The sequence below is a fragment of the Coenobita brevimanus genome, chromosome 63, assembly GCF_032717465.1.
Source record: "Coenobita brevimanus isolate Jiangsu-jjx chromosome 63, ASM3271746v2, whole genome shotgun sequence".
NCBI lineage: Eukaryota > Metazoa > Arthropoda > Malacostraca > Decapoda > Coenobitidae > Coenobita > Coenobita brevimanus.
Window position 1 is genome coordinate 29,259,048 of NC_137016.1, and position 6,472 is coordinate 29,265,519.

A 6,472-nucleotide genomic window follows, 5' to 3' on the forward strand; every position below is an offset into this window, starting at 1 on the left:
AGTGCAGAGTCTGCCGATATATCAACCATATATTTTCGAGGTCCGCTACTTCAGATATCGGATGTGCATTAAAAAACTATTAACTTCATATTACGAAAATATAATAAACATTTGATTGATGTATGTAGCGCTATTAGTACGTGACTGATGGTATGAATGTGTGTGTGTGTGTGTGTGTGTGTGTGTGTGTGTGTGTGTGTGTGTTGCCAGGAAAAAGATACGCGTAAGTGGAATACCTAACTTTCATCTGTAGTTTCAAGACATCGTCAGGGTAATACAGTAGTGAGGGGGAGAAATGAACCTAAACACTTCTCCAGCACCATCACTCATATGCCAGCCTGTGCATACATTTTGAAATAGTTCAGAATAATTGATTATTTTTGGCAGTAAAAAAAGTAAAAAAAAAAAAAAAAACTCAAAATGTTTAACCAAATAATCAATGAACTGCCTACGTATACATAGTAAATTAAGCATACGCATGGCCTTTCATAATGATCTGATGTTTTTAATATTTCATAGTTGCATAGTATGCTGATAAGTAGATATACCGGTGCGAGTAAAATACAGTGAATAATATCCTATACCTCATACCAATTAATCTGGCCAGGCATGTACGGCAACACTGTTCCTGCCGAGATTCTGATTGGCTGGAGGTGTTTGTTCGATTTCGTTGTTGCTTAAACCGATACTTTCTTTATTATCAGATGTGATACTGAATTTGTCGACAATACAATCGTCAAAAGCAATAAGAAATCCATCAGATACTTAACAACAATGAAGTTTTTGCAGGAAGATAGAGATATTGAGTCAACAAAGTATTATAACACTCCAAGTCAATGTCAGCATTCGAACAATTCCTTTATATCTCCGACACTCCGTAATATAACAGTATATTAAGGAAACCTGCTTAATCTAAGCGTTGGTATAACACATTTAAATTTTAAGATCAGTCCGTACTGTGATAATAGAGGATATATAATGAAATAGTTTTCCTTTAGCCTACTTTGATTTTTCGCGATTTTTTCAAACCTCCCTCCCCGCAGAACTCATCTTTTCATTAGAATTTTTAATTATTCAGAGTTGTGGCACGATTTAAGGGTGCGGACTGATCTTAAAATTTAAATGTGTGGTATACCAATGCTTGGATTAAGCAGGTTTCCTTAATTTTCTGTTGTATTACGGAGTGTCGGAGATTTAAAGGAATTGTTCGAATGCTGACCTTGACTTGGACTGTTCTAATACTTTGTTGACTCAATATCTCTCTCTTCCTACGAAAATTTCATTATTGATAAGTATATAAAGGATTTCTTATTGCTTTTGACGATTGTATTGTCGACAAACTCAGTATCACATCTGATAATAAAAAGAGTATGAGTTTTAGCAACAACGGAATCGAACAAACACCTCCAGCCAATCAGAATCTCAACAGGAACAGTGTTGCCGTACATGCCTGGCCAGATTAATTGGTATGAGGTATAGTAGCCTACACTAAAATTCCGTAACTGATAATTATAATTTGTCATTTTTCCATTTCCCCATTTTTGCTCTCTCTCTCTCTCTCTCTCTCTCTCTCTCTCTCTCTCTCTCTCTCTCTCTCTCAATGTAGTTGTTTATTTTTTCTTCTAGTAACCTATCATGGTGCAGCGAAATACTGAAGCAGCGGTCATTTACCGAATCGGCACCTAATCCGCACTTTTGATGAGAAAATATAATTTTTTCACCATATGCGTGCATACTCACTTGATTATCAGAAATCCGGTAAAAAAAAGAAAAGAAAAAAAGATCGTGCTTAATTTAACTTAATAAATAAAATGAGGTTGAGAGCGAAAACACGGTAATGTTAGCGGGTATTTCCCCTTCAGATCACCAATATGCCTGGACAGACTTCTGTTTTGCATAAATATTGAATTACAGAGCAAATGTACCCGGTATGTGCATGTTAAATCAATATTTATGCAAATTGCAAGTCTGTCAAGGTGAGTTGTCGACCCAAAGGTGGAACATCTGCTAACTTTAGCTGGGTTTTGCACTGAATCTCTCTCTCTCTCTCTCTCTCTCTCTCTCTCTCTCTCTTTGGGTTAAACACAAAATTTTGATTAGATTTCAGATAATTAGGTGTGTATGAACCTATATGGTGAAAAAATTATAATATTTCCTAATCAAAAGTGCTTATTTGGTAAATGACCGCTGATTCGGTATTTCGTCTCTCTCTGTACCAGCAGTGTTACAATGACACAAAAATTTATAAACTTTCCCCGACCCTGAACCCACTTTCCAAAAGACTGATTATTCTACTAGCTTTGGGCGCTGGGGAATCACTCTCACTTGAGTTATCCGCGTGGCGTTAGGAAATAAAAGTTTTGAGTTAGAAGTAACATTCAAAAGACTGAGATAATTGATTGAATATATTGTACAGCTAACCCATAAGTTTACGCTATGGTTGATGAGGGTTTGAATCTAACTGGAGATAGCCTACACGGAATATCTACGGTGAAGAAGTGATTCATCTTTACTCCGTAGCCAGTAAACAGTTTTCCTTATAGCTGTAGCGATGTCCATGTGTGTCTAGTATACCAAACCCAGAAGAAACACAGAAGCGATGTTACCCCTATAGCCGCAAAAGAAAACGATCCACAGTGGTATAGATGAAAATGGTTGCGATCGGGGTAACATTTATATAACTGGGATTTGGGCTATTACAGAATAACAAGGATAGATATTATTGAGGCCTTCAGATAGGACGTGCTTGGGAATGGGAGTAAGGGCTATATGGATAATGAAAATACGGTAAATTTGCAGTTTCGGACAACACTTCTTTGGAAGACGAAATCCTAACCTACCCTAACCCAACCTAACAAAACCAAATAAAAAATTAACTAACTTAACCGTACCTAACCTAACCTTGGACTCTTACCTTAAGCTGAGCCGAGGGAAGTAGTAGCTCTCGAATAAAAAAAGAAATTGGAGGTGTTGTCAGAAAGCGCAATAATACTGAAAAAATCGGTAATTATTTACTGATGTCAACGTCACTTTCTGATCAATAACCCGTCCCCGTCCTTGAGATGAAGTCAATAAATCTTGGCCGTAGGAACCTCCAGAGATAACTCGACATTCATCTGACTTATCATAACTCTGCAGACAAACATCAGTCCGTCTGTAAACAAGCAAGAATCAGTCCGTCTGATTTGCGATTCATTGCATATTATGTGTAATTCCTTGCGCGTCATGTGACTTTAAAGAAAAAGAGCAATAGTCACTGATTTCTGCGATTTAGCAAGATCTCACCGAAACTAAAGTCTGGGTCAGGTGGAAATCAAGATGAACTGAACCATCAATATATTACAAAATTACAGCTCTCCAATATATTTTCAAAACATTACCGTGAAGAAGCGAATTCTTAAAATATATGTAATTCTTTGTTAAAGTCATATTTCAGAATATTATTCAACCCTATTCTCTTTGGCATGGAGACATCACATCTCTTACCATGTGATTTATTGTGCATAAGACGCCTAAATATTTCCGTATGCTAATTTCATAATTATTACACTGTTGTACTGTACATTGCATAAATTTGATAGAGGAGGTTGATAAAGATATGCAATAGTATGCAAAATAAATTGTTGAGGAAGAGACGTCACGAAATCTCACAAACCTCAGAATGCGGCCCTGTATGTGTAGGGGCATGTGTGGCCAGGTAAACTGATGGACGTGGCTTGCCCCAGACACCGCCACTCAAAATAAGAATAACAAAGACGGATAAGGCATTAGGGTGGGAGGACGTAATGTGATCATAGGCTCCACCTTCGTCCCTCCATCCCTCATCCACCTTCCCATCCCCCTTCCTTCACCCCATCTTATGCTCTCTCCTCATCTCTCCTCCATCTCCTCCCCACCCCCCTCCTTCTTCATATCCCCCTCTTTCTCCTTCTTCATATCCCCCTCTTTCTCCTTCTTCATATCCCCCTCTTTCTCCTTCCTATCCCCCTTCCTTCTCCCCTTCATATCCCCCTCTTTCTTCTTCCTGTCTCCCTTCCTTCTCCTACCTATCTTCCTTCCTTCTCCTTCCTATCTCCCTTCCTTTTCCCTCCTATCTCCCTTCCTCTTTCCGATCTCCCTTCCTTCTCCTTACTATCTCACTTCCTTCTCCTTGCTATCTCCTTTCCTTCTCCATCCTATCTTCCTTCCTTCTCCTTCCAATCTCCCTTCCTTCTCCTTCCTATCTTCCTTCCTTCTCCTTCCTATCCCTCCGGCGGCATAATTATGACCCTGGCAATTGCGTCGCCAGTTTTGTTATATTCAATCAATCAACTATTCAACCTTCCTATCTCCCCTGCTCATCCTTCCTATCCATCCTCATTCCTATCGCCCATCCATTTATCCTCCACCTCCTTTCTATCCTCCATCCTACTACCTCCTCCTTCCCACCCACCCCGCCTTCCTACCCCACCACGCTTTCCTATTCGCTCTCTGCCTCGTTCATCCCTTCATCTCTCTGTCCCCTTTCTTCCCTTCCTCCTTTTACCCCCCACCTCCCTAAGATCCTTTCCATCCCTGAACCACCGCATCTTTACCCCAGTCCTCCCAGACATATCGAGTATATATTGCAAGAGTTTCCATTTTCTCAGTGATTGACAAACTCACATAGGTTACGCTTTCATCCTTATCGTAATATTTTTTACTAGAGTAATATTTTTATTTATTTTTTTGTTTTTTTTGTTTTTTACTCTATCTCTGGACGGATTTATTAATGTCTTCAAAACGGTTCTCATTTATTTAATTATTGCTCCCTCTGGACTATTTAAATTAACTCTGGAGAACCTCTTGCTGTGGATGGGTTAGATGTATCGCCATTTACCTCCACGAATCTAAATTATTCTGTTTGGTGGTTTAGGTGGTATTAAGATTATAAATACAAAGGAGACAAAGGAAAGCAAACAACAACAGACCTAATAGTTTTTTCGAGGGTAAATGTTAGGAGGAAGACTGCAACTATGATGTCTAATTCTCTGAACCGATGATAGGGATGGCAGAACAATAATGCGTCACCAAACTGAAGGGGTTAAGCTGGAAAAGGTTCCCTTTGACCAAAATGGTTAATGACAACGCCCACTGACCCCTTCGTTACGCTGGGGATTTCATTTTACATTCATGCAACCGATAGACTGCTTAATTCATCTCAGAAATGGCCTCGTAGTGAAAGGGTGAATAAAGACATATCCCAACTATTGACCTTTTCACTGAAATTATGATACACACACACACGATATATATATATATATATATATATATATATATATATATATATATATATCAGCAGCAGCAGCCGTTTGAGTATCCACTGCAGGACCGGCCTATCCCGACCGAAGTCGGGATGATACAACCAATGTATCTCTACCAAGTGGCTTAGGCTGTCTGGTAGAGATTGTATGTAGGGTGAGAAGTGCTTGTAAGTGTAACTGTAGCGTTGGAGTGGCTTTGGATGTGTGTGAAGTCTGTGAACCAAGTGTAATCGGCCTGCGCAACCGATTGGGTGCAAGCATACTTTATAGTAAGGGACACTGGTTCAACTACAGCACCCTTTGTGTCCGCCAATGCAGTATGTGGCCGGGTGAACACTCCCAAAGTTTACTACCCTGGTGGGGCGCGAACCCTGGCTCACCCGTGTACTAAAGGCGCACTCTACCACTGTACCACAGAGGCTCCATATATATATATATATATATATATATATATATATATATATAATTCTTGCTTTCTCCTTCACATTTCATTAGGCCTGGGACAAACTTTTAGGCTGAAGGGCGTAAATAATTTACAACTTACGTAACATACTCCATTGCTAGGATGCTCTGAAGCTGAAAAATAGAGTGCTCTCTGATGCTGGGAAAAAATCGCCTGATGGTAACAAGAATGGAATGAAAGTTTAGATGAGGACCTTATACTTGGAATGGTACTACTGAGGACAAGATCATCGCGCCATTTTAGATCGACGTAGTTTGAAACTTTGACACAGTATTCTGAGAAGAATGTTGGGATCCAAAGACTGAATTACTGGGTTTCAAAGGTCATTGCGCATTGTTTCGTTATTCATCTTTGTGGGGTGTAACGATGTTTATGTCCTTAACTGTATGCGTGTTCTCCCGTCCCCTCCTCCCTCCATTCTGCGCATATCTGTTTTCCTCTGTCATTCTTACCCTCAGTCTCAAGTTTTTACCCCTTTGCTCTCCTTTGTAGTCGTTCTCCGTTCCATTTTCCCTCTCTCCTCCCACTTACCCTTCCCGTCCCGCCCACCGTCATCACCCACCTTCCCTGTCCCTCCCTACCCCATTCACCTCCCTTTCCATTTCCCCATCCATTTATCCTCTTATCTTCCCCCCCCCCATCCTCCCCAGCCACTTTTCCCCTCCCGTCCTCCCCACCTATATTCTCTTCCCATCTTACTCACCTATATTTCTCTTCCCATCCTACC